The following is a 10,935-nucleotide window of genomic DNA, read 5'->3' as shown; positions in this document are numbered from 1 at the left end:
CCTTCAATCGGAAAACTCTCACGAGGCTATAACTTCGTCCACTAGGGAATTCCTAGTGGTTTAAGGCCTTGTTGCATATGGTCAATGCAATCGCGACTCAAATAAACGAGAGTAGTTAGAACTCCATTTTGGTCATTTATTCTAATTTCTCATATTTGCTTGAGGACAAGCAAAATGCTGTTTGGGGGTGGTTTGATAAGAGCCCAAAACTGTAGTTTTAACCCTGTAACAATCATACTTTTAGACCAATTATGTGAGTAATAATTAAGAGTTAATATTGATTACGTGTTTTTATGCGTTTCAGGCTTCAAAGTCAATTATGTGCAGAAATGTGCCACTTTGATGAGATAAAGGAGCAATGGTCGGTTGCTAAGGAGTTCTATGATTAAAAGCCAAGATTCAAGAAGACAAAGCCTTTCTAAAGCCCGGTCAAAGTTGAAAAGTCAAAGTCAACGCGGGCAGAAACAGCACACAAAGTCAGCAGAACTTCCGAAGGCCGTATCTTTGGACTCAGACCTTGGAATTGGGTCTACCTTATGTCAAAACGACCGGCTTGGAAAGATATTTCCAATGGTCCAAGCCTTGGTCCAATCAAAGGAGCAAAAGTGGACAAAAAGTCTGTCGAAGTCAACTGCAGCTGAAGAGGCCTTTTTGGACTGAAAGTATTGGGTTTTAGGCCTGATTCTCTGGCCCAAAACATGGCTCCAAGCCTATGCACGATTTTTGGATTTGAACATATAAAAACAAAAGCTTAGCTCTTTGTTAATGGTAGCTAGTTAGACCTAAAACTATAGATAATTCTAGATCTAGTTTTCATTAAGTAAAATTAAGTTTAGTTTAAATTTAATTCTTGTTTTAGATTAAACTCTTAGAATCATTGTTCTTCATTAGTTTGATAAATAAAATAGTTAGTTTGTCAATTTCGATTTTTGTCATTTACAATTGTTTAGATCTAAATTCCTTTATTACTTGTTATTCATTTCCTAGTTATTACCTAAGATTTCAATTATTGTTTAGATAAATTGCATAAAGATAGAATTTTTATATGATGTCTAGTTTTAAATAAATGGGAAATGATAGTAGTATGAATCAAGGCTAAACCTCCATTAGAGGGGTTGAAGAAACCTTAATGACGCTTGATCTTTGTTAAACTTAGAAATCGTCGTGATAATTATTCCACTCTAGAAACGATTAATTCACCATGAGAATGGGTTTAATCGCTCACATGCTAGTTATGAATTGGTAGAAATACCATGTATAATTAGGGATTATAATTACTATTTTGATATGCAAAGCATTCAATTTGGATCACGACGAGTCTTTATTAGTAGGATTAAGTCGAGTTAAGGTGGATTCAATTCCCTTTAATTCTTTATCTAGATTCAAACCCTTAGCATTCTCTCATTTCGTTAGTCGTAACTTGTTAATTGAATTCACCTCGTAGTATAGAATTCCCCTCGTAAATCTCTCATTAGACTTAAGACCGATTAATTAGACTAGAAAACATTCCATGCTAAAGAACTAGGAGTGGAACGAATTTGTTACTCCACTCTATTTCGATAGAATTGAGAGTAGAAAACTTGATAAACCTAGGCACATAATTAAGGTTTAGTTTACTTACGTTTTGAGTTTTATCGTTCATTTCGTAGGTAAACTTTTATCATTTTATGTTTTATCAGATATCACAAAAAATGGCATCAAATTTTCATCTAAACCCAAAGTAGATGATACTACTAAGCTTAGCGAAGATGAATTTCCTAGAAGTATCCAAAAATAGTAAAGACAAAGCTGAAATATTCAAAACATACAGTATATGACAACGAGGCAAAATATTCAAAAAGCGCGACATCATCTCCTACGAGCCGTTCCCTAGATATGAATATAAGATTACTCTCAAGTTCAACTAATGCACTAGTAGTATAGCACATAAATCTCGAGAGACTAGATAATCACATAACTCCATAGTCCTAAACAAATATTCGTAATATTACTACTTAGACGCTTCAAGATATAATTTATGCACGATTGCATTGTGGGGTTGGAAATATTATTTGGAAGTAACTTAATTTATTTATTCAAATTATCAGAGAATTCAAATAAAAGAATGATAACATGACCAATTACACACTTCAAGAATACCTTGAGAACTTTAATAGTGCTTGCATATGTAGAAGGCCTTCCAATCCCAAGTTCTTCAAGTTTGTTAACCTTTCAGCATAGTAGGAGAAGTGACAAGTATGATCAGCAAAAATAAGAGATTCCATAGTTACTTTTCCAATTTAAGATGCTAAAACCTAAATAGATGTCATAGCAATCAACATACATAGCAAGAAAATGGGACGCACCAATAATCCCTCATTGTACCATGACGGAGGTTGAGTGGAGTGTTCCTTGAGATCCACTTTACCAAGTTGCAATGAATCTCCTTTCTAAGGAAATGAAAAAATGATAGTGACAACAGAAAAGAAAATAAAGAGCGGCAATCATAGAAGAATGTAACTACTTAAGAGACGAGCACAATGCACCTAATAAGTAAGAGAGGTCATATAATTCTCTTAAACATGTGGTGCATATACTGATATACCAATCAAGATACTCATCGTTACCTTCAGTTTACAAAGAACTTCAAAAGCCTCCTCACGAGCGTCTCCTTCCTTCTCATTAGACCCTAGGGCAGCAGCTTCTTTGTCCTAATAACATTGACAAAATGAAGTTAAGTAACAATTAAAGTAATAGGATTTAACATATACAATTGTTGGGGAAAAGAAACTACTATGCAAAACTACCTTGAGTTGGAAGGATAATTGAAGTATATTAAGGCTTGCCGCTAAGCATCCTAGACATTTGTGTAAGACATGAAAATGGGTCTTCAAGTACTAACCATGAAAATAGTCTAGCATGTAGCAACAATAAATTTTTGCAGTCATCTTGGTAAATCTAGGACTATTAGAACATGACAAAGTGCAATCATGTACCAAAAGAACATCAAGCTTTACTTTTTAAGCTCAAAGTGAACAAACTTTTTAAGGTAATGAACATGAAACAGGGGAAAAAAAAGCAAGTAAAAAGTAAAAACCTTGTAAACTGCTTGATATCTAGGAAAGTCGACTCTTGAACATGTAGATCGGAGACCCAAGAAACTCCCTGCACCTCCAATATCAACTTGAATCTAGTTCAATCAAGATAATATCAAACGCCATTAAAGACTTTTCACTAAATCTAAAACCCAGATGCATGAGCGTAAAAAATTAATAACGTTGGTCTCTTAAAATTTCAAAATTTGGTAGTTAAAGTTTGAAAATCGAGCAGAGCAGTGAGAGAAAAGATAACAAAACCCTAACATTGGTAGCAGCTGTGAGAGAGAAAGAGAGGGTTTTTATTTCGACATACGAGAGCGATTTCTTTTTTGTTTCCCTATTTTTGAAATTTCAAAGTTGTTTTGGTTTTTTGGATTTCTAACACTTATCAAACGGTTTTAAGCGTTAGAAATTAATTCTTGTAATTCATGCGAATTTAAGCAACACTTAACAACATTCCCAACGCTTAAAAACCGTAAACGACTTACCATCGGTAAAAAACTGTTGCAAAGAAAAAAATATGTGTGTTACAAATTTCCTGTTATGGTGTAGTGCAAGTTGCCAACCATCCCATGGTTTGGCATGCCTATGTAAGACAAATCATGAAAAACAACCATAAGTCACCTTCACGCAATCACCATCTCACCTCTGCTTTGTTTCACATCTCTTCTTTATAAGGGAAAGACTACTCAAACGTCAATAGTGAAGATTGAAGGAAAGAACTTATGTAAGACAGAAAACTGGAAAATAATATAAAGTAGGAAATGGAAAGTAAATGACAGGAAAAGAAAATGTTTTAAAAAGAATGTAAAATAAAGAAAAAGAAAATTATATACTTGCTCCATAATGGTACACTATTCAAATTACGAGTAAAAGTGCTAACAAAGAATATGCAAGGTATACGTGGACTCAAGGCTCTGACACTTACAACCACACACTCAAAGTAGAGGGTCCGGTTACTTTTAGGATACACTCCCATGGAATGCATCAAGAAAATATAATATGAATATTTTATAGTCAGATAGTCAAGACTATAGGTGTCATTTTAAGTCAGATTCCCCAAGACTATGCAGAATATGGATGATATGCTGTTTACTATATACTAATAGTCTAAACAGTTGGGGATATTTATAGAAAAATATATGAAAGCATACACCCCCAAACAGAATGAAAATGATGCATTTAGAGTGTAATATGCAGAATGATAAAAGAAAGTTTATGTAACACATCATGAAATTTATACAATAACCCATCATATTTGAATTGTCCAAGAGAGTGTGAGTGTGGTAGTAGTTATTCTTCATAAGGCTTAGATGATGAGACATATGGCAAACTGGGTTTTACAACCACTTGAATAAAAGGATCATCGTATGCTCTCAAGAACTCATATTCCACCTTAGATTATATTTCCTCTTTTTCTGGCACTTCAATCAATACAGGGCTATTCTCAACTGGAATGATAGTCTCGAGAGTTTGTATGTTGGGAAAAGTCTCTTTACTGGGATGGTTTAGAAAATTATGAAGGATTTTAAAGGTAATTGGCTTAAGTGCAAGCTTAAGGTTTCTTTGAAATGGTTTAGTGGTGCAGTTCTCAAAATTTGGTGGATTTTTGATGAATGGAGGTTGGCTTTCAAGAGGTGTTAACTCAGGGGAATGATGGTCGGGTGGTAGTTCTTCATATGATCTCGAGGACTCAGAGAACTTTTCATCTAGCTTTGGTGTTTCCACAAAATTGTGGTTCATATAGGCAATATTAAGGATGTCACAAATTTGTTCCATCGATAAGTCTTTAACAGCCAAACTAAAATTAGTTCCACTTTCCACTATAAAATTTATATCAGTTTCTCCAAGCACTTGATTTTCTTTGTCCTCTTTGTCATTGTCCAAGTGTGTCAAGTCATTTTCCAACACATGTTCTAGATTTTCTTCTGCCGGGCTCATCCATGGGTGTAGTACCAAGACAAATGGGAGAAACTATAATTTTAGGCATGTAATCATCATAAGAACTATAATTCACATGATAGTCAGGTGGATGGTGATGGGGTTTTAATTGGTCATAAATATCAAGATAGACTTTAGCAATTGGTTTTGTTACAGCAATACCTTGTTCATCTTGTTAGTTGGTTTTTGAACTGGTGGGAAGAACATTAGTCTCAGACATGGTATTGATTGAAATAGATTGGAGAGAACAGAAGCTCTTTGCTATCTGTTGTATTTGAATTGTTTGCTCGGACATTGCTTGGTAAAGTTGGTCTATGATAGATAGTGGAGTGGGATATAAATTAGATATGGATGGTGATGTAAATGGTAATGGGATTTGGGTGAAACCACGCTCTGACTGACCATATGGATACATGAATGGTGGTTGACTATCTGTGATGGAACTCCATGAATTGTTTGCATGATTAGAAAACTCTGGGGTGTATTGGGTACTACGAAAGTTTGAAAATTGAGGTTCGAAATTGTAAGGATTTTCCGTAATATACTCAACTTCGGCATATGATGTGCATTGAGATGCCCAATGATATGGACTACCACAACAAGAACATGGTTCTGTGTTTGCATTGTAATCCCATGACGGTTGTTCCATATATTGGTAATCCATGAAAGCTCAAACAAGAATGATACACAATCTGCAGAAATTCATTTGTGACCTTGAAGTTTTTGAAAAGTTTGCATGGAATATCTGTAGATTAGATATTATGCCCTGTTCGAATCGAACAATGGGCGCAAATCTAGGATTTTCGCTCTACACGCGTCAAGAGAGAAGATTGCCACTTCACCAGATGGTGTGCCACTAAGAATCTCATTCACATTAAATCTGAGGGAGGGGAGTGAGTAAGGTGGTTGGTCCACTGGAATCTAGTAGTTTACTACTCTTTTTGTTCATGCTAGATGTTTGTCCTGATGAACGTGACTAGATTGGCTCTGCTTAATTGATTTTATCTTTTTAGTTTAGTCTATGTAACAAACAGTTCACGCAACGTCCATTCTAAAGTGAGGCTTAATCCCACTTTTTGTTCTTTTAGGGCTCGGGTTTAGCTTTAGCGTTAATGTAAAGATGAGACTGAAATGTAAATCACACAATCATACAATCATGCCTTGAGCATGCAAGTATCCTCTAACACTTTGGATTGAGGAGGTTTAGAAAGTATCGCCCAAGGTGTGCGTACACAACCCTTAGGGTGAAGGCGACGCGGTGAGGTTAACGGAGTATTTGGTGTCTTCCGTGTTAACCCACCATTCAAACATTTTCTTACGGTTACAAATATAATCTATCTAAGACCCACAAGTCGGTCGAAATGTCGCAAAGCCAATAAGATACAATTGGTTGCCTTCGTGCGCTTAAAACTGTGAAAGCGGTAAACACAAAAAGTAACTACGTTTAACGAAATTAACTAAACTTGATTTAACTATTAACTATGTGATTATGAAAATCTAAAAATAAATGTCAAAGATTGAATTTTTAATTTTCGAATTGATTCATAATGCGCGAGCGTATTATCACACTACTCGCCTCGTGCATTCTAATGTCCCAAGTTAATAAAAAATCCAACACTTAGTAAATTTAAAAAACTTAAACCAAAAGACAAATATTTTCTATTTTAATCCTAAGTTTGATATTATCCTAAACTTTATCTTTAAGTAAGTTGATATTATCCTAATTAATAATGATAAAAACAAAATATGAAATTTTCTAAAAAAACTTAAACTTTTTCTACAAATGATAATAAACTAATATGTTTTTATTTTCTTTTGTTTTATCTCTATTATAGTTTTATATTTTTGAATTTGAAGAACACTAAATCTTTGAAATCTATCTAGTTTTAAATCATTAACAATTTGACAAATACGAGTTAAGCAGAGAGTTATACACTTCCAAATCTTCAATCTGAGCCAAGGGTTTGCCCTGGTTCAGCGAGGTGGACGGGCGGATTGCAGGTAGACGCGGGTCGATACGGGCAGGCACTAGTTGAGCACGGGCGGTCGCAGTCGGTGCTCCAGCCACTTTTGATCGGCTTCCTCCAGTTGCTTCCCAAGGTTATTTCCAACTCAGATGGAGACCTTAAATCACAAATAAAATGGATCAGTAAGATCCAACACGAAAAAAAACTAAAAATTAAGAAAAACAAGTTGAGAAATTTTGGAAAAAGAGATAGATACTTTCCTTTTGATTCACTATTCTCAAATCTGTAGATCCATGATGGCAGCGTCATTTGGTATTTGTAAATCGTGGTTTGAGTTAGGGTTTTTGTTGTTCATCTTAAATCTAAGTGGGAAGAATGGTCATGGAGAAAACGCCACATTTTTCTTGATTTCTTTATTGTTTTTGGGTTTATTTTTTATGAATAATAAAGTTAGAACTAGCTATTGTTGTTTTGATGTTGAAAACATTGAAATAAAAGTTTTTTGATAATGAAAAGTATGAAGAACATGATATGAACAAGGTAACTTGATTAGCAAGTTATACTCATTTGAATGATTCAAATGAGTATAACCAACTTATGTTGGGTGAATGAATGAAATAAGAGATGTTTTGAAGAACTATTGTTATGAAAATCAAGATAACACAACTTGAATGGAAGAAAAGCAATAAGATTCAAACAAGCTTCAAGATTTAAGTAATGAAAATGGAAAATAAAGTAAATAGCAATTAAACTATATATTTAAAACATTTAAACTACTCTTAATTACCAAAGATTAATTCTAGGGTAAACTTCTCTCTCCTCTCACTTTGGTTTATATACTACACCATTTACATATTACAACTTTGCCCTCATCCTTTAGAAATAAGACACATCATTAGGGTTTTGGTATCTTCTTGAACAAGCTTGCTAATGATGCCAACTTTTGAGTTGAGGACATAATATTTGGTATTGTAGGTTAAGGACATGATCTTTCATCTTTTGGTTTTGAGTCCCTAACTGTTGACCGTTGACTTTGACCTTGGCTTTTCGGCACTTTTTCTTCTAAGCTAGAATCTTCCCAAGCAACGTCAATAGCAATCATTTTGGCGCTAAAATACACGTTTTAGGAATATACGTCCTAAATGGCCTGTATCCTGCAAAAAGTAGCAAAAACTATAAGTTGTCTATTTATTAAGCATAAGAATGACATAATTGAAGCATTGTAAAGGTAATCAAACGCATATTTGGGGACTGATCACCTATAATTAGGACTGAAAAGAATAATATTTTGAAATAGTTTATTAAGAGCATTTCTATGTGGTGGAGGCATCAACTGCATGTTTGAGGACAAAATTTGAGGCAAGCTGTGGTGGTAGGGTAAAAGCCCAAGGAGATCAGCTGGCTGATACGCCCAAGTTAGCATATGGTACATAGCCACAGTTCACAGGATCAAAGCAAGGATAGTAGGTCGCGGTACGAAAACCCTATACGTGGAAAGATAAGGACCGCGAGATTAGGGGACAGATAGAAGGCTAGGATGGAGGGAGGGCAGGATATAAAAGAAAAGGAGAGAGAGAAAGAAGAAGAGGAGATTCATTAGAAAGAGGAGGAAGACCTAGAAAGAAGATGAGGTGGCCAAGATAGAGAGGGAGTGAATAGTGTTGGATGGGAAGGGGAATAGTGGTGAAAAAGAGTGAATGGTGCTTGTATTAGTGTTAGGGGTGAAACATTTGGGGCCGTCTGTGGGGACGATAGCATAGAAATGGCACCAAAGAAGGCAGTGGGTAGACCCAAGAAAGTAAGGGTTCAAGAACCGATGCCGGAAGCAGTAATTGAGGAAATGGAAGAATGAGAAGAAGGCCGAGCAGAGGAAGAAATGCGACTGATGCAAGAAGAGATCGAGAGGCTGAGGGAGGAAAACAAGGAGTTGAGAAGAGAAAGAGAGAGGGCGGAGGAAGGAATCGGGGAAGAGCCAAGTGAGGGGTCGGAGAGCGAGAAAGCAGGGGACGAGGAGGAGCATGGACCGACTCTGGTGGAAAACCCAGTGGTGGGGTTAACAGTGGAGCAGGTCCAGGAAATGATAAACAATGACCGGGAGGTGAATCTTCAGTAGACGAAGACTCAGGTAGGCACGGGCAGCCAGGTGGTGGCTGGATTGAATCGCAACCCGTTGGCGGATGGGATATGGACTTCAGAGGTACTGAAGCGGTTCAACCAACCAAGGTTTGAAAGGTACGATGGAACAGGGGACCCAGTAGACCACATTCACCACTTTAGGCAACAGATGCCACTCTGGCAAGAGCCGCGGTTTGATGGGTTGCGGTGCATGATGTTCCCGGCTAGCTTGAAGGGAGGAGCTTCGGACTGGTATTACAGGTTGCCTTCGAAGAGTATAACTAATTTTCAGGAGTTGGAGCAGGCGTTCAAGATCATTTTATACATCAGAAGAGGCGGGTTGTGGACATCGCAGCCTTATTTAATGTAAGACAAAGGTCTGCGGAATTGGTCAGGGAGTATCTGTGCCGCTTCAAAGCCGAGACCTTGAAGGTGGAGAATTTGGACGAAAGGACGGTGGTGATAGCATTTGAAAAGGGTTTGCGGCCTGGAACGAGGGTCCATCAGTCCGTGGCAAAGAATGAGATTGCGACCTTGCATGAGTTATATCCGCGGGTAGAAAAATATATTAGGTATGAGGACACCATGCAGAAAGATTCTAAGAGGGGAGCAAAGGCAGTGTCATCGGTAAAGAAAAGGGGGGGACCGCATAAAGATAAAGGCAGCGGACAAAAGTAGCGAGCGGTATCGCGGCCAATCATAGCGTCCGGAAAGGAGTAAAGAGGTAGCGCGGAAAGAACAGAGAGAAAGGAAGCCATACCACGAGCTAGAACACACGCCTTTAAACAAGCCATTGAGTGAGATATTGTCGTTGATCAAAAACATGCAAGGGTATGAGGGACCCCCGACCGTCCCCGCCGAAATGCCAAACAAGTCGTACTGTGCGTACCACCAGGTATGCAACCATGAGACTAATGATTGCTACACATTGAAATGGTTGGTCCAGAGGTTGGTAGAAAAGGGAATGATGAGAGAATTTATAGCGGAGGCCCCGAATGTGGAGCCGGTGCCAACTCCAAGGAGAATATTGGGAACCATTAATGTTATCTTTAGTGGAGAAGTGCTGAGTCACAACGCCCACAGAGACAAGGTGAGGATGACAGCAAGTATCCATCAGGTCAATGAGTCGACTAGAGGACCGCGATACAGTGCAAAGGCAATGGGCGGGGAAGACAAGATTACATTTTCTAGTGCAGATCTCTGAGCCGTCGATACCTTACATGAGGATGCGTTGGTCATTACGGTGGCAATAGGCAATTACATGGTCAAAAGGGTGCTGATTGATTGTGGCAGTGCGGTGGACTTATTATTTAGGGGAGCGTTGGAGGAAATGGGGATTGATCCGGGGCAACTAAGGCCGCCGCGGTCCAGTTTGTATGGATTTAATGGAAGCGTCACGGAGCCTATGGGATAACTTTTATTACCAGTGACGACAGGACCGGTGACTGTGTTTTCAAGAATCATGGTGGTCGATTCCAACTCTCAATATAATGCGATCCTAGGGAGGCGGTGGATTCATGAGATGAAAGTGGTGCCTTCGACATATTACCAAGTTATTCGATTCCCCACCACGACAGGAATGTACGAGGTCCGCGGCGATCAGGTGGCATCGAAGAACAACCATCAGGATACCGTTAAAAGGATGGTTCGCGGGCCGGGAGGCAAACCATTCTACCCCAGGAAAAGGCAAGCATAGCAATTACAATGCGGGGTAGCGGAAGGGGATGATGAGGCCGCGGTAGGACCAAAAACTTTGGATGAGGTTGAGATAGTGAATTTGGGAGAGGGCGAAGAGGAGAAGTTTACATCAGTAGGGTCTAATTTGACGGAGGAGT

The 10,935-nt window shown here is 38.0% G+C and overlaps 1 long non-coding RNA gene across 2 annotated transcripts; it reads right to left on the bottom strand.

Annotated features, from left to right (window-relative positions):
• Nucleotides 1-2,138: 2,138 nt before the first annotated feature.
• On the bottom strand, nt 2,139-3,364 carry LOC147509596 (uncharacterized). 2 transcript variants are annotated; one of them, XR_015216584.1, is made up of 4 exons: nt 3,077-3,364; nt 2,607-2,690; nt 2,346-2,429; nt 2,139-2,208 (listed from the first exon to the last, which is right to left on the bottom strand). It is a non-coding gene; the product is annotated as an uncharacterized LOC147509596 (long non-coding RNA). The 2 variants fall into 2 exon arrangements; XR_015216583.1 differs by lacking the exon at nt 3,077-3,364 and adding an exon at nt 2,882-3,042.
• Between the last annotated feature and the right edge of the window lie 7,571 nt (nt 3,365-10,935).

Source organism: Coptis chinensis, chromosome 3, assembly GCF_015680905.1.
Source record: "Coptis chinensis isolate HL-2020 chromosome 3, ASM1568090v1, whole genome shotgun sequence".
NCBI classification, from domain to species: domain Eukaryota; kingdom Viridiplantae; phylum Streptophyta; class Magnoliopsida; order Ranunculales; family Ranunculaceae; genus Coptis; species Coptis chinensis.
Note: the sequence above shows the minus strand (reverse complement) of the source record. Positions and strands in the feature narration are given on the sequence as shown.